The following is a 12141-nucleotide window of genomic DNA, read 5'->3' on the forward strand; positions in this document are numbered from 1 at the left end:
TCAATAATTTCCCCGATTTTTCATAATGTTTTATACTTCTACATTTTTATAAATCCTCGATTAGGTATATTAAGGATAAGTTTTAAGCGAATGTTCTTGACCAAAATAGTTCATCGAACATGATAAGTTTAACGTCATCCTTTGGTTCACGTGCAAGTTTCTCTTTTACCGCTCCTAAGAATTTCTTTCCTTTCTGTCGGTTCGGAAATAAATCAAGTTTCATCTTGTTGAGAGGTTTCAAACTCCGCCATGTTTCCCATGAGCCTTTCGTAGATTCGCGGAATCGTTACGTACGCGACGTTTATTTGTCCGGCTTTCAACGGTCCCTGCCATGCCATGCTATCGGAATGTGGAAGTCCTAAATCAATTCCGTCATAAATATGCCGAAAGCTCGAAGTGTCACACGCTTTTTACCGACCTGTCCGTCAATCGCGATTCTCTCAGATATCAAAGGACGTTTTCCAGCAAAAACACAGTATAACATACGTCATATTTATTCTTACATTTAAGATCATGATCTTACATTTAAGGTCATGAATCAGTCAGAGATTAGCCGTATTAGCATCTTAAGATGGTCTTAAAATAAGAACGAACTATGAATATCGCTGGATCATGAATAGTGAATCATTTTCGTCTTTGTTTAACATCGGTAAATAATGAAAATGTAATGATTCACTTTATTACACTAGAAAATGCTCAAAATAACGCGACACAAATTGAAATATTCGATAGCTTAAATCTTGAAATCGTGTGAGAGGAATAACATTTTAACTGTAAATTAAATTTAAAAAAAAATATCCATTTTCAAAATGTATTTTTTTCCAAGTGATAAGTTCAAAGATGTACTTCACGAATATTAAGATAACCGTACTCAATATGATTTACATAAGCGATTTTTATTGAATTTATATTAGATTCAAAATAGAAAATATTTCTGAAATCATAAAAGACAGAATCTATTTTTAGAATCTTACAGTTTTTTTAAATAAGAGTTATAATTATTTATTTTATTGTATCCTTGTCTCAAAATATGACATTTTAAAGCCATTATAGATATTTTTGTCCTGTAAAGATTAATTGAAAATATGATATATATTTTCAATGACGTGGATATGATGAAGGGTGTAACTAAAACAGCAAGTAGATCTGCATATTGGATTATCTTACTTTATCATTGAAATTTTATTAATTTCTAAATAACAGAGAATTAAAAAAATATTTATATAAATCCATATCAATATAGAACTATTTTTTGCAATAATAATAAAATAGAACTTTCAAATAAACAATCTATTGTTGAGTGAATAAACTACTTTATTGATTTTATTTTCTTATTCATTATTGTAGATAGATAAAGTTGTTTTTCAATGTAAAAGGGTATCGAGAGGCAGAACAAACTCAGCAAGCGAAGCGCAACGGTGACGATGAGACAAAGAGACGGGCAATAAAGAACGGACGGAAAATAAAAGCGGGACAAACTGACATCAAAACGAAAGAGAGAAAGAGAACAAGAGAGTAGACCGTTTACGCGCCTCATCGCCGACCAAAGGAGAAATAGCGGAAAAATAGAGCGCCGGTGCGTAGTACGTCGTGCTATAGCAAACACCGGTGTCGCGAGTAAATGGAAAAACGTTGTACGCGACGGAGCGAAACGCTGAAGCCGACGCTGACGCCGACGTCGACGTCCACGTCGATGGTATTGCTGGACGACACAGACCGGCCATCCAAAATCAAACGCGTTTCGAAACAGGATTCGGAAAGCCGAATCGATAGCCCGGCCGGTTGCGCCCGCTCTGATAAACGTTTCATAAATATTCAAATGTTTATACGTGCATGCACCGGGTGGACAGAGACGCGTTTAGCGGATGCGAGACTGTCGCGTCACATCCTGCCCGCCGTTACCCGTAACCGAGGATAGATACGACGATAATGAAGATAAACGAGGAGTGAAGTTCCTCGTGGGAATAGTAGATCGCGCCCGATACTGCTCACGCTTGGCCAGCGTAAATCGGATATGCGACGGCATAGTACAGCTGCAGCCGTGAAATTACCACCTACTTTGGCCGAAACTAGCTCGCCGGAGATTCCGTCGGAATCTGGGGTCCGTTGACTCGAGCATATAGATCGACACTGATTCGAGAAACTATCGGTTTGTCTAGAAATCTATCCCATCCAAGGTATACTGTAGAATTTTACACACTGTTAGAAATGTTCTTAAATTTCATTAACTTTTAAGTTACACAATTTGAACTTAATTTCATGACATTGTATTAAATTTAATGTATTTATGACTAAAAGTATGTTTGTGTACATGTATATAAAATTTAATGTATTTTTCATGAAAATTTATGAAATTTAATAATTTAATGTTCATAAAATTTTATTAAAAGTATATTAAATTTCATAAATTGTACACGTTCATTACATTTAAGTAACTACTGTAACTTAATTTTCAGTTAAATCATTCATTACTTTTAATTTCATTCATAACCGCGAGCTTCATTTACATGTAAAGGAAGCTCGTGGTTACATTTCTAACAGTGCATGAAAAGAACGATTTTGTTGATGAAAAAAATTATAATTTTATTGGTCCATTGAAATAATTACGTAGGGATTTCAAGCATGAAAATAAGCAATGTTGCAAAAAGTTTTGACGTTCAAATAGCCAGTTTAAGTATCCTAAATAATAATTTTTTTGATGGTCCAACAAAATTATTTTTAGATAAATTTTTAGCTACTTCAGTAAAATTTTCCTTTTCATATAGAAGACAAGGAAGTTGTTAAACGTTCAGTGAAAACAATTTCTAATTGAAAATGGATCAATCAGATTCTGATTATATCAATCAGAATTCTAATCGAGACTACAACTATATAGATGTTCAATTATGATGATCGGAATTCGGAGTATATGATCGGAATTTATTGGCTCATGCATTCAATTTCATTCAAAAATTTTTTTCACAAAGAGAAAACAGTGGACGCATGGATTTCTTTTAATATGATATGTTTACATCGGAAATAAATCCGCCATGTTTGCATTTTGTTAAATGGACCTTATATAGTATATAATATATTTTTTTATATATGAAACAATCCCGCATTAATTATATGGAAATTATTATTGGATTGGATAGCTTATATAAAATGGCGAACAAAAGCTATCATAAACAAAAGGTTTAATAATGGATAATTTTTAAGCTACGGTATATCAAAGGTATTCTATCTTTTTGTTCATCACATTACAAGTTACATTATACATAGTAAAACTATCTCATTTTATCGGGATCTAATTTACCATATAATTAATAAACTTGATACTAATTACGTGGAAAATTACGTTCCGATGAAATGAGTCAGCTTTCGTATACAATATAGCTCATAATGTGATGGCCAAAAGATATCAGGTACAAGACTCGATAATGATTAGTTTTTAAGCTATATTGTATCAAAGGTGTTCTCTGCATGAGCATCAAGTTTTACACCTTTGATACATCCTGGCTCAAAAACTATCCATTATTGCGAGCTTTGTGTCAATGATATCTTTTATTTGCCACATTATATAAACTACATTATATGAGAAAACTACATTGTTAAAAATTTTATGAAATTTAATGTATTTTTACAAATTAAATTCAATTTTATAACACTAAATTAAATTTAATATATCTGCAACTGAAAAGTATATTTGTGTACATGTACATGAAATTTGGTGTACTTTTCATAAAATTTTACGAAGTTTAGTACATTTTTTATTAAATATTATGTAGATTTGCATGAAATTTAATATAAGTAAACGTTAAATTTAAGTTCTTATAATTCCATTTTCATTGATAACATTAAATATTTTTAATGTACTTACTTGAAATTTGCTTCCATTACAACGGAAGTAAATTTCTCTTTTTTTAACAGTGTAACTCACTTTTATTCGAATCCAATTTTCCATAATTGGTGCGAGGTCCTTTCATATATTAAAAATACCATTAACAAAGTCAATTCAATAAAACGCTCGGACACAATTTATTTTCGACGTAAATTTATCATGTTGAAGAAGATAGAAATTCGTAAAGAGTCCATTGTATCCTCTCCTCGTCAGAAGATATCATTAGATTTATTCTATATATACATTTGATTGATTATTTTAATTAGTAGATATATAATAGAAAGGAAAGAGAAGTGTAACACATGTCATAACCGGAAAGTGGCGTCCAGACCATTTTCAGAAGTTTTAGAGTTCTTGAGAAACTCAGAAGGAATTGATGTCGGCATGCGCGCACTCTCTTTTAACAGAACCGCAATCAAAGTCGTTCGATAAATCAAACTTGGTGAAGTTTTAATTGATCGCTGCCTGATCAGGAGAGCGGAGGCGAAATGAGGTACAAGGATGATGTCCTTCTCTTTCTCTCTTTCACCTCCTCGACACGCGGGAGCTTCCTCTTCTTGCACTGTAGACATCCAAAAAGTAGGCGGGTTATAGACTAACTTTGTAGTAAACTCACTCAATCAAAGTTACCACGAGAAAGTCTGCGCGAAGAGCGTCGCAGAGGAGCGACGGATGAATGTTTTAATTTGTGATTAAGTTCCTAAACCTCTCGACTTATTGCAAACTCCAATAAATTCATATATCGTGAGACATATGAGAATATCGAGACATCTCAAGATTTAATTATAGCATACGGTGCAGAAGTATAAGCAGCGTAATATAATAGCCGAATAGCACATTGCATGTATTGAAGACGTTTCCCAACTTGATCAATTTCCCGCCTATAAATTAACGAGAAACCGCGAAGAACAATTTCCCTCGACAGAGTTCTCGCCAAGTCGCGTATTCGATATCACCGGATGGAGTCGCGAGCCCCATTGTTACTTCCCGATTCAGTTCTCTTCCGTTGTATCGCTTACATCAGGCGATTGCGAATTCGGCGGTGGCGGTCGACCCTATCGATATTCAGTTGCCGAACTGGTTGCCTTTAATGGTTATACTGAATATTGATTACCAATTAGTGGCATAATCACCGCGAATTCTAATTGTTAATGAGGTCTACAACCGCAGCGTGCAAACCGTCCACGATGAGGCAGAAGGGGAACAGAGGAGGGAAACACTGCTGTAATGTCCGGCTGAATTAACAATCGCTTCCTTGTTTTTATAAGCTTTCTGCGACCGTTGCGCGTCGTTACGGGATACGTACTAAATTATTTTGTGTTCTGCGTACGCGCTTTCGTTCCAATGCGGCTGCTCCATTAAATACCGCTGCCGGATTAATCCCTTAACGACGTACGTCGCGAATCCGCTGAAATTCTCTGTAGGACATTCAATTGAGTCTACCGAGAGCACATTATTATTATGCCATTACCGTGAAATATTGATGGTAATTAATTACATTGCATTCAAATAAATTTTTCGACAGCTTGTCGTGCGAACAAATCAATTTGTAGAGAATTTTATTCATTTCATGGATATATTAAATCGTGGTGATTGAATGATGTTTCATTTTTTTTTTGGATAATTAAAATTTTTTCAAATTTTCGAGTTTCTGAATTTTACCCGAAGAGAACAATTTTGTTAAAGTATCTAAGAATGTAGCTATAAATTTGAAAATAATTTTGTTGGACTATCAAAATAATTATGAACGCTTAACTGGTAGATAAATATCAAAATTTGTTGCATTATTTATTATGCTTGAGCTTTCTATATAAATATTTTGATGATTCAACAAAATCATTTTTAAAAAAATATCATAATAAATGAGCAAATTAAGGTATTAAATGAACAATTAACATATATTTAAATTCGATTTGTAATTGGATTTTGATTTGTAACTGAAAAAAACTGGGTTGAAACATTTAAATAATTTTTTTATACAATTTTATTATCGCTGAATTTAAATATACGTTAATTGTTAATTTAACATCTTAATTTCTCATTTATTGGTCGTACTTTTGATAATTTATTTTGTTGTGTCAAACAATCGAACAGTTATACATATAATTGCTATCATTTTTAGATCTAGCTAATTTTTTAAATATTTCTATAAGATCATTCTTTCCTTGCACAATGAGAATTTTTTCTTAGAGTTTACTCTGAAAATATGATCGTGGAACAACATAGTATCTCCAAAAATTTTAATATAAATTTATCTCATTCATTAATAAAAGTATCAAATTATTAATAAAATATAAAATAAATTTGATTAATTTTACTGAAGTGCATAGTAAAAATCTTTAAAATATCGTACTAAATTGTACACAATTACCATATTTTCGGAGTAAATTTTAAAACAAACTTCTCTCCGTGTGTCAGACATTTCTAAACTTTAGAATTTTACAATTTCTAATCGTTGCATTGATAAAATCAAATAGAAAATCTTATTTAGAGCATCATAATCCATCCGAAGATATTTAAGTATTAAATGCCTATTCGAAAATATTTGGTTTGCTAAGTCACGAGGAAATGAATAGATCGTCTTACATCACCGTGCATCAGTTTCCTCCACAGTCTCCGATACGAAAAACGTCTCGCGAACACGAGAGATGGATGATCGATCGACGAAGACGGAAAGTCGCAAAAGACGTCGGCGGTCGGATGACTCGACGACGATGGTAATTCGAGAATTTTCATATCGCTAAGTAACCAACGCGCCATCCGTTTCGGCATGTAACATAAATAACATTACCGGCGCGACGAGATGGCCCATGATGAATGTTCATCATCGCGACATGAAATATGTATGAATCGTCCATTTTTATTCCCATCGGAAGTCGCTCGACTCAATTTCTCAGATTATTTTTTCGATCAACTAATTCGATGAGACACGACCAACATTTGCGTCTCTCGAATTACTTCCAATTATTTAATTACCGTATAATTAATTCGACACCCTACTCGGATATCCCGAAAAATGTCTAAGCGAGAGATTATTATAAAGATCAAAAGATTAGTAAAGCGAATACCACACACAAAGAAAAATATCATTCTATTGCTAATAAAAGTGATTACTCAATTTACTTTTTTTTTTTTAGTTATCTTTAACAAAGAATATTTTCTTATGATCTTAAAATATACTTATTATAAATTCTTAAAAGAACTCGTTATTATATACTCAAAATAAGAATTTATTTTCTTTTGAAGAATATTGATCAAAGAAGCGACTTTATGTAATAAGCAAATCGAATTTGTTTTAATTTAATCTGGATTAAAATATTAAACTTACTAGGTTTTAGAATATATTTTAAACAAATTTGATGCTTGTGATGAACTTATGATAGATTTACGGATATATGAAATACTTTTGAAATACTTGAAACAAGTAATCCTTACTTCCGTATAGTCTACAATATGTATTTTTCTGTGTGCACCAATACGAATGATTTAGTGCATAGAATGACTGAACGCAATATCCAAGAAAATGATGAACCCCAATGGGGTTGATTTGGTTCGAAGGGGTCGTTTCGATGGCACCAGTCGGCGCTCTCCCTCTTTGTCCTAAATTCATTTCTTCAGGTTATTTATAAGGGGATGATGCTGTGATGATGAGTCAGAAGCACGTGAAATATATTTTCCGGCCATGTGCGGAAAATTATTATCGAGAAGTATACGATAATCGTAAAATTACGCGAGTTATGTGAAAGTTTAATGGACAAGGTTTAATATTTTAACATAATGGCATTGTGAATCATAAATACATTTAAGTACATGGACTCTATGATAGATTTGCATATTAAATTCAATATTATCGATCACGCGTTCGAAAGTATCACGAATTAATGCTGTATTTAAAGCTCCGCCAAGTAGAACGATCTTTTAAGCTGATTATATTCAGATATTTATATTTTGCAGATCAATTCCATTTACAGCTGTCTGCTGTCAAAATTCAAAAGAACCAAATTTATGGAACGAACTGATACCAATTAAGATCACTTATAATTTCGTCATAGTCCCATACTTTTTACCGTCGCTCCGATCTTTTCAAACGTCACTACATTTATCGCCCGACTTCCATTGCATCACACGCGTCACGCTCTCAAGCAACCCCCGGAGGCGAAATATCGGTGGCGCAAGTAAGTGCATCGAGATATTGAGATGTGACCCACGTATTCAATATAAGGGCTTTTACCGGCTCACGCTTCCGGGGCAAAAGCAACCCTCACCTTCTCTCCCTCCTCCTCTCCAGTTTTCATGGTATCCCTTTCGCCGCCTGTGGCAAGTCGAACCCCTTCTTCCAAGCGACCAACGCGCGTTTTCGTATCAACGCGTACTCAATTTACAATGGAATTGCTTCAACAGGCCATTCTGTATAATGCGCTCAATAATGCATCTATGCAGCCCTTTCGATATGTATAAAGCATCGCACATTCTGTATATAGGGCGTTCCGAAACATCGCTTTCGCTTGTTAAGGGTCGTTTTTGTTTATTTATCTTATCTTTGGACTTTTATCTTTTTATTCATTGTCTATTACTTTTTACAGAATATTTTGATAAGTGTATCTTATTAAGATGTCTAACTATTTGGCCAACATAAGCCAACTTTGTACACATTCACTAAATTGATCTACATTCATGGATAATTATCCGTCTGTATGTTGTAATATTTAACAATCTGACGTACATTAGCCATATCACCTTTAAATCTCAAATTAATATATTATCGAGAGAAATCGATAACAAGAATATACAGAGAAACCTATTCTCATATTCTCGAATTTTGTGATCCCTTCTTATTAATCTGATTAGAAAAATTTAATTATCATGTACATCGGAAATCGATTAGAAATTTTGCTCGAGGAGCAAATTGTAACCGATAATAACAATGGTAATTTTAATGGCACCCGGTATATCTCTGAAAATGTAAACGCATACACACGTGTATAATGCATAGTAACAAAGGCGTTATCGGACGCAAGCCAGGAGTGCTTTACGGTCCCGATATCGAATCGAATCGAATCGAGAAGTAATTTGCACGTAGTAATGGCATAGGTTGTATCAAAGGGAAGCTACAGCATGGCTGCTAAGGTGTTGTTCTTGGCTTCGGGACGTCGCTCTTACGATGAGTCGGGACGGTATTGGTCTCGATTGCTGATTGTATCGAGGCGATGCTCTCTCGACTGCTGTGTTAAAATGATATTGCTCTCCATATAGTCGTCCCTAAATACATTTGACGTGAGTCTTCTTCGTTGTACGCGCATCAATTGGCTCTAGATTAAATATTTTAAAGAGGAAAAGAGAAAGACACGAGGAAATGCGCGTCCATTAATCTACATGCGATCGCACGAATCCATCGTGCCGTAAATGGCGTAAATCATGGATGAATTATTTTGTCGCATAACAAATAAATATGGATAACAGGATGCACGTTATCATTGTTAATGAATCGCGGGGAATAGACAGGAAATAGGAATAGGCGATTGTACTGAAATCTATAAATATTTCCCTTGATGTCGAGAGGATTGAAATATTTTATTTCGAATTGCAAATAAATTTTCAGCAGCGCGCTAGAATGGCGTTTAGAATATCCGTGAAATTTTGGTGGTTTAAATTTTACTTTTTATTTCGCATTGATTTCTACTCGTGAAAATATATTCTAAGTGTTATACATAACTCAGTGAACTTATGAAAGGCACTAAAGCGCTCATACGGACGAACTGACATAATAATATGCAGATTAATCGCAGCTCTTCGACGCGTGAATGTAATTCGTGATGTTCTCGCTTGAATGACGATATCGTTGACTCATAAATGGCACAAAGCACATCTCGTCCCAGCGAATGAAAGTTTAGTCATTCGCATAAATGTTTGTATTCGTCGAGGGCGCGCTGAAGATAATAAAAGGGAGAGAAGTGGCGATAAACAACCCACGCGACTAAAGATGCGAAAAGTTTAAGGACGTCCCCCAATGTATGATATATCTTATTAATGTAATGGCCTTAAAGATGACGCACGATCCTCGTTCGTCAAATGCATTTTTTAGATTTTTGCTTTTTATTGCTCGCACATTTTACGATGCCGTTTATCGAAATCTTGTAATTAGATGAATCGCAACTTGCGTGATAAAATTTTAAAGGCGATAAAATAAATACAGTATTGTGAAATGTAATAAAGATTTTTCGCATTCAATCATCGTATACGTACCAACATTTATTTTTTCTTCTGCATCATCGTTGCGAGCGGGACTTTAAATCATCCTACATCCATTTGTAATCTAAAAACCACGAATGTGTTTCGTTAAATACTATTTTATTTTGTATTTTTTATTTTTAAACAATATATAAAATATTAGAAATATAAAATTGTACATTCTATATATCTGCGGACATTTGCAGAAGTCACCACATTTCTGATACGAGACTTAGGCTGGGTTGTTCCATCTTTCGGTAAACTTTAGCTCACTGAACTTGTTTTCTTATGCTCTCTTTTATTCTTTTATTTATCCTCTTTTGTTTTATAATATTTAATTTAAGTAAATTACCACACCACATAATATAGTTTATCTGAAGATGAAACAACCGACCCTTAGGCCAGGTTATTTCACCTTTCAAGTAAACTTTAGTTTACTCTCTTACTCTCTTATTCCTTTGTCTATTAAATCAATTATCGCATAATTGGTCCGAAGATGGAACAGCCGGTCCTTAGAAGAAGAGAAAATATTAATATTAAGTTTCTACTGATCCACCATTGATTATGATAAATATATGTTTTTTCTTTACATGATTGATATGATATAGAACGTATCATAAGCAGTAATCCTGGATGCCATTCACTTCATACTGAAAACGCTTTGAAACATTTTTTAATTAATCAATTCATAAAATTCTTTCTTTTGATTGATCAACGCATTTGCAGTATTAAATGGATTGCACTGATCTTTTTTCTGCAGAATAGTGTTTATGAATGAAACATGAGATATAGGAACACTCGTGAATCGAACGTCTGCACTTATTACAGCAATCATAAAGAATTTAAACTGTGATTTCTACGAGACAAAACGGCGAGGGAAACTTTCGACGTATGCTCACATTAATTAAATTTCGCTCTTCCTATTTTACGGCGGATGCAACCCGATCCTCGGTCGTCTCGTGTTAAACCTCGCTCGTAAAAACGCGAAGCCGCTCGCAGTTCTTTCTCTCTTTTCCCCGCTTTCTTTTCCCTACGTTGATTGTAATTAAAACATAATTAGAGTATGCAAGCCCCGTACTCCATCTCGTTCGTGATGAAGATGCAATGATGGACGAGGAAGTGTTTCTAAAACGAGTATATAGAGATCGTAAAAAAATAATGAAGTATAAATGAGGTCAGATTGCGAAAACGAGACTCGTAAAAATATTACGAAGATCGAGACTTTTACGGGAATAACTGAAATGTATAATCGCCAATTTCAACAATTTATATCCAATTGATTGTCAAATTGTCGAGTAATGTATTTTTGTTGTGCATTACATACCGAGGTATCAAATATACGAGAATTAAAGTAATAATTATTTCTTTCTGCTGCATTACATCGATGTGTGTAGTGATAAGCGTGGTGTAATAACTAAAATACATAAGCAAGATACACGGCGAGCGTTCATTAAACATTTTGCCGTAGCAAAAATAGCGAGCACGGTTTAAACGAATACAACCGGTAACATAACGCCGCCGCCTTGATGTGTGCCGTGAGATAAAATGCCTCGAAGGTTGAAATGTAGACATGAATTAAGACATGGAACATAACATTAAGATTCATGTCTCGCTTATTTATTGTACGCGTAATTTTAGCACGAAGGGCATAAATCTTCGTCCAGAAGCTGGATTTTCGCGGATCGTCTGTAATTTTCAAAAACATCCGAACCATGCAAATTCTTCGAGTTCTGTTTTTGCACTAAGTATATAAAGCCTCGGAAAATGGAGCACGAGGACAATATCACGTTTGTTACGGAACGGCAAACGTTGCTGCAAATTTATCTTCCGATCGCGCGCGATATTTCGAAAGCACGTAATGCGATAAAATGGCGCCAAGGAGACAAAAAGGGGCAGAGAGAAAATAGAAAATATAAATCTTGACGTTGCGATTTAATTTAATTTCCATAGTCGACTAGTCTCGATGTACCAGATTCTCGTCTTGGCGCGGCTGCGCTTCATAGAATTCGTTTATCCCCTGTTTAACTCGTCGA

At 34.3% G+C, this 12141-nt stretch overlaps 1 protein-coding gene and 1 long non-coding RNA gene across 13 annotated transcripts in view; one reads left to right on the forward strand and one right to left on the reverse strand.

Annotated features, from left to right (window-relative positions):
- The window catches only part of Fas1 (fasciclin 1 Fas1 domain-containing), a 380082-nt gene that overhangs the window by 177596 nt on the left and 190345 nt on the right, over positions 1-12141 (forward strand). The gene's annotated exons all lie outside the window — the stretch shown is intronic.
- LOC147907787 (uncharacterized) overlaps positions 3922-12141 on the reverse strand; it is a 31904-nt gene continuing 23684 nt past the window's right edge. The window contains exon 3 of the long non-coding RNA XR_015547041.1: positions 3922-10193. This is a non-coding gene — a long non-coding RNA (uncharacterized LOC147907787). The remainder of the gene's footprint in view (positions 10194-12141) is intronic.

Source organism: Acromyrmex echinatior, chromosome 12 (assembly GCF_024713525.1).
Source record: "Acromyrmex echinatior isolate Ae372 chromosome 12, ASM2471352v2, whole genome shotgun sequence".
Lineage (NCBI taxonomy): Eukaryota > Metazoa > Arthropoda > Insecta > Hymenoptera > Formicidae > Acromyrmex > Acromyrmex echinatior.